The sequence below is a fragment of the Dendrobates tinctorius genome, unplaced genomic scaffold (genome assembly GCF_039654945.1).
Source record: "Dendrobates tinctorius isolate UK_male_01 unplaced genomic scaffold, ASM3965494v1 ptg000192l, whole genome shotgun sequence".
Classification (NCBI taxonomy): Eukaryota; Metazoa; Chordata; class Amphibia; order Anura; family Dendrobatidae; genus Dendrobates; species Dendrobates tinctorius.
The window spans coordinates 6815043-6828545 of NW_027361859.1; the positions used below are offsets into that span (position 1 = coordinate 6815043).

Here is a 13503-nt window from a genome sequence, read left to right on the forward strand (position 1 = left end):
AGATGATATATTTGTTTGTTTTATTTCTTTAAGGATATGTGATTTATTATATGTTCAGGACAGCATTTATGTTAATTCTGTTTTATGGTTGTATTTTATAAAGTGAAAATAAATTTAAAAAATATATACACAAGGCAATGGAGGATGGATGGAGATCTGCCCTCTTCAGCAATAAATCCAGATTTGGTCTTGGACACAACAATAACCATAGATTGGTCTGGGGACCACATGGGCAACTCGAGGAAGAGGCCTTCATAAGGAAACACTAAAATGGTCCTCTCTGCTGAGTTCCCTTAAAACCTGTGTGCAGATGTAGCTAGAAAACTGATGAATTCGAAAGGCGGTCACCAAATATTTAGGGTGTGTGCACGCTGCGGATTCTGCTGCGGTGTACAGCACCATAATATCCTATGGATATCAAAAACCACAGTGCAGACGGTGCGGAATTTTCCGCACGGATTTGCTGCGGTTTCTAAACCGCATAAAGAATTGACATGTCAATTCTTTCTGCGGATTCCGCTGCGGTTTACCTTCTCCTTCATTGTAGAGATGAAAAACCGCAGGGCAAAACCACAGGCTAATCCGCAGGTAAAACCGCAGAACTTTTTACCTGCAGATTTACCTGCGGATTTTAAAAAATCCGCGCAGCCAAATCCGCACCCCAATTCGCAGCGTGTGCACGTACCCTTATAGGGATGAAATTTCTCTTTTATTCAGTCACTTTGCATTTTGTTAATTGGTAAAAATAGGCTCTTCACTTCTCCGCAGCATTGTTTCCCACCTGACTAAAGCGTGTGCACAATATTGAACTATATCTAGATATTTAATGCCTTGAAACTCCCGAACATTTCCACATTTCTTCACGTTACCCCTACAAACTTCAATGCATTTGTGTTGGTATCACATGAAATCCCAATAAAAGTATTTGTGAAGTGGAAAGGAAATGATACATGGGGTATATATATATTATATAAAAAGTTATAAATCTGAAAATTGCAACATGCATTTGTATTCAGCTCCCTAAGTCAATACTTTGTAGAACCGTTTTCATTGCAATTACTGCTGCAAGTCTTTTGTGATCTCTACCAGCTTTGCACATCTACAAGTGACATTTTGCCCCTTCTTTGCTGCACACACTCTCTTGAATGGAGGCGTCTGTGATCAGAAATGTATTAGTCTTGTCACAGATTCTCAATGGGATTTAGGTCTGGACTGCGACTGAGCCATTCACACACGAGTATAAGGCTGTGTGCACACGATGCAGATTTGCAGCGGTTCCGCAGCGGATTTTACCGCGCAGAAACGTTGCATATCCGCATTGTGAGGTACAGTAGCCTTTAAATCAATGTAAAAAAAAAACCACTGTGCAGACGCTGCAGATTTTTCCGTGGTACAAAATCCGCAGCATGTTGCTTCTTTTGTGCGGTTTTCCATCTCCCCTGTCACCAAATCCGCAGGGGGAAAACCGCACAAAAAGCGCATGAAAAATGGAAGAAATCTGCAGGAAAAATGCAGGTCATTTGACCGGCGGATTTCTTCCATTCTGCTCGGAAAAATCCGCAGGGCTAAAAAGTCCATCTGCACTCAGCCTAAACCATCCATTGTAGCTCTGGCACTACACTCTGCTCCGTACACCCCCGGCTCCGCTCCGTACACCTCGTACACCCCCGGCTCCGCTCCGTACACCTCGTACACACGCGGCTCCGCTCCGTACACCTCGTACACACGCGGCTCCGCTCCGTACACCTCGTACACACGCGGCTCCGCTCCGTACACCTCGTACACACGCGGCTCCGCTCCGTACACCTCGTACACACGCGGCTCCGCTCCGTACACCTCGTACACACGCGGCTCCGCTCCGTACACCTCGTACACACGCGGCTCCGCTCCGTACACCTCGTACACACGCGGCTCCGCTCCGTACACCTCGTACACACGCGGCTCCGCTCCGTACACCTCGTACACACGCGGCTCCGCTCCGTACACCTCGTACACACGCGGCTCCGCTCCGTACACCTCGTACACACGCGGCTCCGCTCCGTACACCTCGTACACACGCGGCTCCGCTCCGTACACCTCGTACACACGCGGCTCCGCTCCGTACACCTCGTACACACGCGGCTCCGCTCCGTACACCTCGTACACACGCGGCTCCGCTCCGTACACCTCGTACACACGCGGCTCCGCTCCGTACACCTCGTACACACGCGGCTCCGCTCCGTACACCTCGTACACACGCGGCTCCGCTCCGTACACCTCGTACACACGCGGCTCCGCTCCGTACACCTCGTACACACGCGGCTCCGCTCCGTACACCTCGTACACACGCGGCTCCGCTCCGTACACCTCGTACACACGCGGCTCCGCTCCGTACACCTCGTACACACGCGGCTCCGCTCCGTACACCTCGTACACACGCGGCTCCGCTCCGTACACCTCGTACACACGCGGCTCCGCTCCGTACACCTCGTACACACGCGGCTCCGCTCCGTACACCTCGTACACACGCGGCTCCGCTCCGTACACCTCGTACACACGCGGCTCCGCTCCGTACACCTCGTACACACGCGGCTCCGCTCCGTACACCTCGTACACACGCGGCTCCGCTCCGTACACCTCGTACACACGCGGCTCCGCTCCGTACACCTCGTACACACGCGGCTCCGCTCCGTACACCTCGTACACACGCGGCTCCGCTCCGTACACCTCGTACACACGCGGCTCCGCTCCGTACACCTCGTACACACGCGGCTCCGCTCCGTACACCTCGTACACACGCGGCTCCGCTCCGTACACCTCGTACACACACGGCTCCGCTCCGTACACCTCGTACACACGCGGCTCCGCTCCGTACACCTCGCACACACACGGCTCCACACACCTCGTACACACGCGGCTCCGTACACCTCGTACACACGCGGCTCTGCTCCGTACACCTCGTACACACGCGGCTCCGCTCCGTGCACCTCGTACACACACGGCTCCGCTCCGTACACCTCGTACACACGCGGCTCCGTACACCTCGTACACACGGCTCTGCTCCGTACACCTCGTACACACGCGGCTCCGCTCCGTACACCTCGTACACACACGGCTCCGCTCCGTACACCTCGTACACACGCGGCTCCGCTCCGTACACCTCGTACACACGCGGCTCCGCTCCGTACACCTCGTACACACGGCTCCGCTCCGTACACCTCGTACACACGCGGCTCCGCTCCGTACACCTCGTACACACACGCGGCTCCGCTCCGTACACCTCGTACACACACGCTCCGCTCCGTACACCTCGTACACACACGGCTCCGCTCCGTACACCTCGTACACACGGCTCCGCTCCGTACACCTCGTACACACACGCTCCGCTCCGTACACCTCGTACACACGCGGCTCCGCTCCGTACACCTCGTACACACGCGGCTCCGCTCCGTACACCTCGTACACACGCGGCTCCGCTCCGTACACCTCGTACACACGCGGCTCCGCTCCGTACACCTCGTACACACGCGGCTCCGCTCCGTACACCTCGTACACACACGGCTCCGCTCCGTACACCTCGTACACACGCGGCTCCGCTCCGTACACCTCGCACACACACGGCTCCACACACCTCGTACACACTCGGCTCCGTACACCTCGTACACACGCGGCTCTGCTCCGTACACCTCGTACACACGCGGCTCCGCTCCGTGCACCTCGTACACACACGGCTCCGCTCCGTACACCTCGTACACACGCGGCTCCGTACACCTCGTACACACGGCTCTGCTCCGTACACCTCGTACACACGCGGCTCCGCTCCGTACACCTCGTACACACGCGGCTCCGCTCCGTACACCTCGTACACACGCGGCTCCGCTCCGTACACCTCGTACACACGCGGCTCCGCTCCGTACACCTCGTACACACGGCTCCGCTCCGTACACCTCGTACACACGCGGCTCCGCTCCGTACACCTCGTACACACACGCGGCTCCGCTCCGTACACCTCGTACACACACGCTCCGCTCCGTACACCTCGTAGACACACGGCTCCGCTCCGTACACCTCGTACACACGGCTCCGCTCCGTACACCTCGTACACACACGCTCCGCTCCGTACACCTCGTACATACGCGGCTCCGCTCCGTACACCTCGTACACACGGCTCCGCTCCGTACACCTCGTACACACACGGCTCCGCTCCGTACACCTCGTACACACGCGGCTCTGCTACATCCCCCCTGTAAACCCCTCCTGACCCCACACAGAAACTTCCCCTCATCCAGCACCATGACAACCAGCACAGCAGAGTCCTGCATACACTGAGGCCCTGATCATGTGACCCCTGACTCCTCCCCTCCTGTGACCTCATCCCAGGTCCTGTGCGCACAGAGCAGCCATATATGTGGAGTGCGGCTCTGCAGGTGGAGGTAGGTGCTGGAGCCCCGTTATTTGGGGTCTTCTTCATTATTATTTTTGACCCCAGTTTAACCTGTTCCTGACCAGGTACATTTTTGTTTTCTTTCTCATATATGCAGTTTAACCCCTTCACCCCCAAGGGTGGTTTGCACGTTCATGACCGGGCCAATTTTTACAATTCTGACCACTGTACCTTTATGAGGTAATAACTCTGGAACGCTTCCATGGATCCCGGTGATTCTGACGTTGTTTTCTCGTGACATATTGTACTTCATGTTAGTGGTAAAATTTCATTCAAATAACTTGCGTTTATTTGTGAAAAAAATGGAAATTTGGCAAAAATTTTGAAAATTTTGCAATTTTCCAACTTTGAAGTTTTATGCCCTTAAATCACAGAGATACGGCACACAAAAAACTTGATAAGTAACATTTCCCACATGTTTACTTTACATCAGCACAATTTTGGAACCAAAATTTTTTTTTGTTAGGAAGTTATAAGGGTTAAAAGTTGACCAGCGATTTCTCATTTTTACAACACCATTTTATTTTTAGGACCACATCACATTTGAAGCCACTTTGAGGGGTCTATATGATAGAAAATACCCAAAAGTGACACCATTCTAAAAACTGCACCCCTTAAGGTGCTCAAAACCACATTCAAGAAGTTTATTAACCCTTTAGGTGCGTCACAGGAATTTTTTTGAATATTTAAAAAAAATGAACATCTAACTTTTTTTCATAAAAAAAATAATTCAGGTTCAATTTTTTTTATTTTACCAAGGGTAACAGGAGAAATTGGACTGCAAAAGTTATTGTGCAATTTGTCCTGAGTACGCAGATACCTGATATGTGGGGGGGAACGACTGTTTCGGCGCATGGCAGAGCTCAGAATGGAAGGAGCGCCGTTTGACTTTTTCAATGCAAAATTGGCTGGAATTCAGATTGGACGCCATGTCACGTTTGGAGAGTCCCTGATGTACCTAAACAGTGGAAACCCCCTACAAGTGACCCCATTTTGGAAACTAGACCCCCTAAGGAACTTATCTAGATGTGTGGTGAGAACTTTGAACCCCCATGGGCTTCACAGAAGTTTATAACATAAAGCCATACAATTAAAAAATCATATTTTTTCCACAAAAATGATCTTTTCACCCTCAATTCTTATTTTTCCAAGGGTAACAGGACCCTAAAAGTTATTGTGCAATTTGTCCTGAGTACGCTGATACCCCACATGTGGGGGTAAACCACTATTTGGGCGCATGGCAGAGCTCGGAAGGGAAGCAGCGCCATTTGACGTTTTGGGCTGGAATTGAGATCGGACTCCATGTCGCGTTTGGAAAACCCCTGATGTACCAAAACAGTGGAAACCCCCCACAAATGACACCATTTTGGAAACTAGACCCCCTAAGGAACTTATCTAGATGTGTGGTGAGAACTTTGAACCCCCATGGGCTTCACAGAAGTTTATAACATAAAGCCATACAATTAAAAAATCATATTTTTTCCACAAAAATGATCTTTTCACCCTCAATTCTTATTTTTCCAAGGGTAACAGGACCCTAAAAGTTATTGTGCAATTTGTCCTGAGTACGCTGATACCCCACATGTGGGGGTAAACCACTATTTGGGTGAATGACAGAGCTCGGAAGGGAAGCAGCGCCATTTGACGTTTTTGGCTGGAATTGAGATCGGACACCATGTCGCGTTTGGAAAACCCCTAATGTACCAAAACAGTGGAAACCCCCCACAAATGACACCATTTTGGAAACTAGACCCCCCAAGGAACTTATCTAGATGTGTGGTGAGCACTTTGAACCCCCCAGTGCTTCACAGAAGTTTATAACGCCCGGGCGTGAAAATAAAAAATTCGTATTTTTTCCACAAACATGATCTTTTAGTCACCATTTTTTTATTTTCCCAAGGGTAACAGGAGAAATTGGACCTTAAAAGTTGTTGTCCAATTTGTGCTGAGTATGCTGATACCCCATATGTGGGAGAAATCTACTGTATGGGCACACGTCGGGTCTCGGAAGGGAAGTAGTGACGTTTTGGAATGCAGACTTTGATGGAATGGTCTGCGGGTGTCATGTTGCCTTTGGAGAGCCCCTAATGTACCTAAACAGTGGAAACCCCCCACAAATGACCCCATTTTGAAAACTAGACCCACTAAGGAACTTATCTAGATGTGAGGTGAGCACTTTGAACCCCCAAGGGCTTCACTGAAGTTTATAATGCCAGGGCATGAAAATAAAAAAATCGTATTTTTTCCAGAAACATGATCAATTAGTCCCCAATTTTTTCATTTTCCCAAGGGTAACAGGAGAAATTGGACCCCAAAAGTTGTTTTCCAATTTGGCCTGAGTACGCTGACACCCCATATGTGGGAGAAAACTACTGTATGGACACACGTCGGGGCTCGGAAGGGAAGCAGTGACGTTTTGGAATGCAGACTTTGATGGAATGGTCTGCGGGTGTCATGTGCGTTTGGAGAGCCCCTGATGTACCTAAACTATTGAAACTCCCCACAAGTGACCCCATTTTGGACACTAGACCCCCCACGGAACTTATCTAGATGTGTGGTGAGCACTTTGAACCCCCAAGTGTTTCACAGAAGTTTATAACACTCGGACGTGAAAATAAAAAAATCATTTTTTTCCACAAAAATGATATTTTTGCCCCCAATTTTTTATTTTCCTAAGGGTAACAGGAGAAATTGGACCCCAAAAATTGTTTTGCAATTTGTCCTGAGTAGGCTGATACCCTACATGTGGGGGTAAAACACTGTTTGGGCGCATGGCAGAGCTTGGAAGGGAAGGCGCACCATTTGACTTTTTCAACTCAGAATTGTCTGGAATTGAGATCAGACGCCATGTTGCATTTGGAGAGCCCCTGATGTGCCCAAACAGTGGAAACCCCCAATTATAACTCCAACCCTAACCCCAACACACCCCTAACCCTAATCTGAGCCCTAACCCTAGCCCTAACCCTAGCCCTAACCCTAGCCCTAACCCTAGCCCTTACTCTAGCCCTAACCCTAAGGCTGTGTGCACACGCTGCGGATTTTGCTGCGGTTCCGCAGCAGTTTTGGCCGCTGCGGACCAGCAGCAGTTTTTGCTGCGGTGTACAGTACCATGATTCCCTATGGGAATCAAAAACCGCAGTGCAGACGGTGCGGAATTTTCCGCGCGGATTATCTGCGGTTTTCAATCCGCAGAAAGAATTGACATGTCAATTCTTTCTGCGGATTCTCCTGCGGTTTGCCATCTCCTCTATTGAGGAGATGAAAAACCGCAGGACAAAACCGCAGAGCAATCCGCAGGTAAAACCGCAGGTCTTTTGACCTGCGGTTTCACCTGCGGATTTTACAAAATCAGCACCTAATCCGCAGCGTGTGCACACAGCCTTACCCTAACGGGAAAATGGAGATAAATACTTTTTTTTTAGTTTTATTATTTTTCCCTAACTAAGGGCGTGATAACGGGGGGTTTGACTTACTATTTATGGCGGTTTTTATGTTTGGAAGCTGTCAGACGCTAAAAGACGCTTTTTATTGTAAAATAGTTTTTGCATCACCACATATTGAGAGCTATAATTTTTCCGTATTTTGACCCACCGAGTCATGTGAGGTCTTATTTTTTGCGGGACGAGTTGACGTTTTTATTGGTACCATTTTCGGGCACGTGACATTTTTTGATCGCTTTTTATTCCTATTTTTGGGACGCAGAATGAACAAAAACCAGCGTTTCATGAATTTCTTTTGGGGGGGTGCGTTTACACCGTTCCGCATGCGGTAAAATTGATAAAGCGGTTTTATTCTTCGGGTCAGTACGGTTACAGCGATACCTCATTTAGGTCGTTTTTTTATGTTTTTGACGGTTTTATGCAATGAAAACTATTTATATAAAAAATAATTATTTTTGCATCGCTTTATTCTGTGAGCTATAACTTTTTTATTTTTTCGCTGATGATGCTGTATCGTGGCTCGTTTTTTGCGGGACAAGATGACGTTTTCAGCGGTACCATGGATATTTATATGCGTCTTTTTGATCGCGCGTTATTACACTTTTTGTTTGGCGGTATGATAATAAATCATTATTTTTTGCTTCGTTTTTTATTTTTATTTTTTAAGGGGTTCGCTAAAAGGGTTAACTAATGGGACAGTTTTATAGGGCTGGTCATTACGGACGCGGCGATACCTAATATGTGTACTTTAATTGTTTTTTTTTTTTTATTATTTCCAAAAAATGGATTTATTGGGGGAATATTTTTTTTTTTTTTTTTCTAATTTATTTGGCGATTTTTTTAAATTTATTTTTACATTTTTTTTTAATTTTTTTTTTACTTTATTACATAGTCCCAGGTGGGACATCACTGTCCTGTGACAGATCGCTGATCTGTCACATCACAGATCACTGTGACAGATCAGCAATCTGTCACAGGCATTGAAGAAGACTTCCTCTTGCCTGCGCTTTGCAGGCACTGAGGAAGCCAGCTTCCTCAGGTCCCCGAAGGCCCCCGTCGCCATCTTGGATTCGGGGGCCTGGAGGATAGGAGCCCCCCGCAGCAGCGCTGCACATTGCGCTGCCGTGGGGTCTCAGGGAAGCACGGAGGGAGCCCCCTCCCTCCCGATGCTTCCCTTTAACTCCCGGTACACCGCGATCATGTTTGATCGCGGTGTGCAAGGGGTTAACGTGTCGGGGGCGGTCCGTGACCGCCCCTGACACATAGTGCCGGGTGTCAGCTGTGATAATCAGCTGACACCCGGCCGCGATCAGCGGCGCTCACCACGTGGGCGCCGCTGATCGCGGTAGACGTACTATCCCGTCCACGGTCATACGGGCCCGGGTACCGTGGACGGGATAGTTCGTCGGATGTCAGGAAGGGGTTAAAGGCTGTTTTAGCTTTTTGTGTTCATGCTGTTATCAGTGGGGAATTATTGTGTCTGAGTGGATAGAGCTGTGTGAGGCCTTGTTTTTTACATGAAAAATCAAAAAACTGTCACATCCAAGCATGAATTAGGTGTGAGCAGGGGCCTACCTAGAGTCGCCAACTCTACAATCACACAAGGCAGCACGCTGCAGCGCCATAGCACGTAAAATGAAACATGAAAATTGAAATTCATTACTGCACTAGAAATATGAAAAACTGAGAATGCTTAGCGCATAAATTGGCCAAGTCATGCTTAGCCTGGCAGGCACGGTTTGTTTGCTTGTATATGAGCTGTTGACTCTAGGTAGGCCCCTGTATACATCTAGTTCATGTGTGGATGTGACAGTTTTTTGATTTTTCATGTAGAAAACAAGGCCTCACACAGCTCGATCGACTCAGACACAATAATTCCCCACTGATAACAGCATGAACACAAAAAGCTGTGTGTGACGGGGATCGCTGATCGTGCTCGATCGGCCTGGGCCATTTTTTGATCGCTGGTCTCCCGCTGGCCAGCGATCCGCGCTCCACCGTGGAACGCACAGCCCGGAAGTGACACGCGTGTCGATGTCCCTTCCGGGACACCGAACAGCGTGCGCAGGAGGAGGAAGACCGGAGGGCTTGCAGGAGGCCTCCGGCGAGGGGGTCACTGGCCCGCTCTACCCCCGGAGGCGCGGGAGGTCCAGGAACGGTCCTTTAATCAACTGCAAGTGGGGAGACAGGAGCAGCTTTCTGCGGAGGAGGGAAGGCTTGACCGCCACTGCCTGGCTATCTGTTTAAAGGTATCACTGCAGTAACCAGCCACGCAGCATACCCCTTAACCTTTCCATGCCCCAAAACTGTGGCGGACTGCACTTTTATGTATGCCTAAAAAGACGGAGACCTGTCTGAATCACGTATTTCAGAGATTTACATGGAAACCTCTGTGTAAGCGCTCAGCACAGAATACTTGTGTGTCGAGCCTTACTGCGATCTTTTGGAGGCAGAGTGAATAAAATCATCATCAGCTGAAGGATTGGTTCCTCATGCGGTATAAGTGATTAGGCGACTTTATTCTTTGGGTCAGTACGATTACAGCAATACCCGATTTATATCGGTTTTTATGTTTGGCTGCTGTCTCACATGCCAAAAGATGCTTTTTATTGCAAAAACTAGTTTTTTTGCATCCTCATATTTAGACAGGTATAATTTTTCCATATTTCGACTGTCATGTAAGGTCTTGTTAATTTGTGGGACAAGGTGATGTTTTTATTGGTACTATTTTTGGGTACATGACATTTTTTGATCGCTTTCCAATCCGATTTTGGGGAGGTAGAATGAACAAAAACCAGCAATTCAGGAATTTTTTTTTTTATACTGTTCCACGTGTGGTAAAATTGATAAAGCCGCTTTATTCTCTGTACAATTACAGCAATGCCACATTTATACCATTTTTTTATGTTCTGGCACTTTTACACAGTAAAAACTTTTATAGAAAAAATAATTATTTTGCATCGCTTTATTCTGAGAGCTATAACTTTTTTATTTTTCTGCTGATGGAGCTGTATGGTGGCTTGTTTCTTTGCGAGACAAGATGGTGTTTTCAGTGGTAAAAAATTTTTTTTTACAGTTGTCTTTTTGATCATGTTTTACTGCACTTTTTGTTCAGTGGTATGATGATAAAGCATTGTTTTTTGCCTCTTGTTTATTTTTTGTTTACAGTCTTCACCTAAGTAGTGGGACAGTTTTATAGAGCGGGTGATTCCAGATTCGGAGATACCAAATAAGTGTACTTTTATTTTTTTTACATAAATGTATTTATTGGATTAATATGGGACATCACTGTACAGTGACAGACTGCTGATCTGAAACTCAGCAATGCTTCTGCACTGCAGAGCATCAGATCAACGTCTGACAGGCAGGGGAGAAGGCGTTTCAGCTCCTGCTCTGAGCAGGCACTGAGAAGCCACCTTCCCTGAAGGACCCCATGTCCATCTTGTGGCTGGGGGTCTCGATGGAGACCATCAGGACAACGCGATCGCATCGCGTTGTCTTGATGAAATCAGACATTAAGTGGGCTCCTTGTGTTATGCTCCTCAATGTCGCTGTCACTATTGACAGCAGCATAAGAAGTGTTTAACGCCCGCGATTTGTGCTAGCACCGATCGTCAGAGCTGACATCCACACCCGATATCAGCGATGCTCAGCGTAAGCCCCCGCGATCATGGTTACGTAACTAATAAGTCATGTCAGACTAACTTAATTTCCTTCTATGACGGTATCACTGATTGGGTGGATCAAGGAAATGCTGTAGATATAGTATATCTTGACTTCAGCAAAGCATTTGACAAAGTCTCTCATACAATCCTTATTGAAAAAATGACTAAGTATGGAATGGACAAGGCAACTGTTAGGTGGATTCATAACTGGCTTAGTGATCGGACCCAAAGAGTGGTCGTAAATGGCTGCACATCCAGTTGGAAGAATGTCTCAAGTGGGGTACCACAGGGCTCTGTCCTGGGCCCTGTATTGTTCAACATCTTTATCAACGATTTAGATGAAGGAATTGAGGGTAAACTGATTAAATTTGCTGATGACACAAAGCTAGGAGGGATAGCTAATACTAGAGAAGAGAGAGAGAGGATTCAAAAAGATTTAAATAAACTGGAGAAGTGGGCAGCAACAAACAGAATGGTTTTTAACAGGGAGAAATGCAAAGTACTACATCTGGGCAATAAAAATGGAAAAAGCATATATAGAATGGGAGGAATAGGGCTAAGTGACAGCACATGTGAAAAAGACTTGGGTATACTAATAGATCACAGACTGAATATGAGTCAACAGTGTGATGCAGCAGCAAAAAAGGCAAATGCAATTCTAGGATGTATTAACAGAAGCATACAGTCTAGATCACGTGAAGTCATTATTTCCCTCTACTCCTCTTTGGTCAGACCTCATCTGGAATATTGTGTCCAGTTTTGGGCACCACATTTTAAAAAAGACATCAACAAACTGGAGCAAGTTCAGAAAAGAGCGACCAGAATGGTGACCGGTCTGCAAACCCTGTCTTATGAGGAAAGGTTGCAGGATTTGGGAATGTTTAGTTTGCAAAAGAGAAGACTGAGAGGAGACTTAATAGCTGTCTACAAATATCTAAAGGGCTGTCACATTGTAGAAGGATCAACTTTATTCTCATTTGCACAAGGAAAGACTAGAAGCAATGGGATGAAACTGAATGGGAGGAGACACAGATTAGATATTAGAAAAAACTTTTTGACAGTTAGAGTGATCAATGAGTGGAACAGGCTGCCACGAGAAGTGGTGAGTTCTCCTTCAATGGAAGTCTTCAAACAGAGGCTGGACAGACATCTGACTGGGATGATTTAGCGAATCCTGCTTTGAGCAGGGGGTTGGACCAGATGGCCCAGGAGGTCCCTTCCAACTCTACGATTCTATGATTCTATGATTCTACTGCTGTTTGCGGGAAGGGGTTAAAGGAGCACAATTGACACCTGGTTATTCACAGAATGAATGACCTCACTAGTTGAACTCCGCACTGCTATTAATTAGAACACCCAATTAGCAGCGTCAATGTCATGACTGTTGGTTGCCCATTATTCGCCTCTACCCAGTCATAAACATTACACATTAGTGATGTTAGACTGTTATTCTGCACATATCTGTATTACCGATAGTCCACTACTTGAGGCATATTTAACACACACGGCTCAGCTCCGTAAACCCCGTACACATGCGGCTTGTGGAGACACAGGGGTCGGCGGGCGCCCAAGTCCACTAGCCAGAACCACATGGACTAGGGATCGTCCCACCGTACGCCGGCTCTCCCTTTAACGTTGGCATAACGCTACTCAGACAACACAAGGTGAGGGTAAAACAGTGTGGCAATGCTTTATTGAACCACAAGACAGGCAAATAACACATAGAACAGTCCCAGCACAATACCCAAGATGGTGCACATTAGAGTCTCCCCCTTCCGCTGAATCACCAGGATAATGGCAGATGTTACATCGGAGCTCCCAGGATCAGCTACCCCACCTGTGGCACGCCCACAGAGTGGATGTAACGACAAGTGTAGGAAGATGACAGTCCTTTGAGGTACAAGGCCAGTTGATCTGAGGATCACAACCTGGCTTCTCCAACCACCACCATGGATCCAGGCAACAAGCGGGTCCC

General features: G+C 47.8%; 1 pseudogene; it reads left to right on the forward strand.

Annotated features, from left to right (window-relative positions):
* The first annotated feature begins 4420 nt into the window (after window positions 1-4420).
* LOC141055806 (uncharacterized) overlaps window positions 4421-13503 on the forward strand; it is a 29708-nt pseudogene continuing 20625 nt past the window's right edge.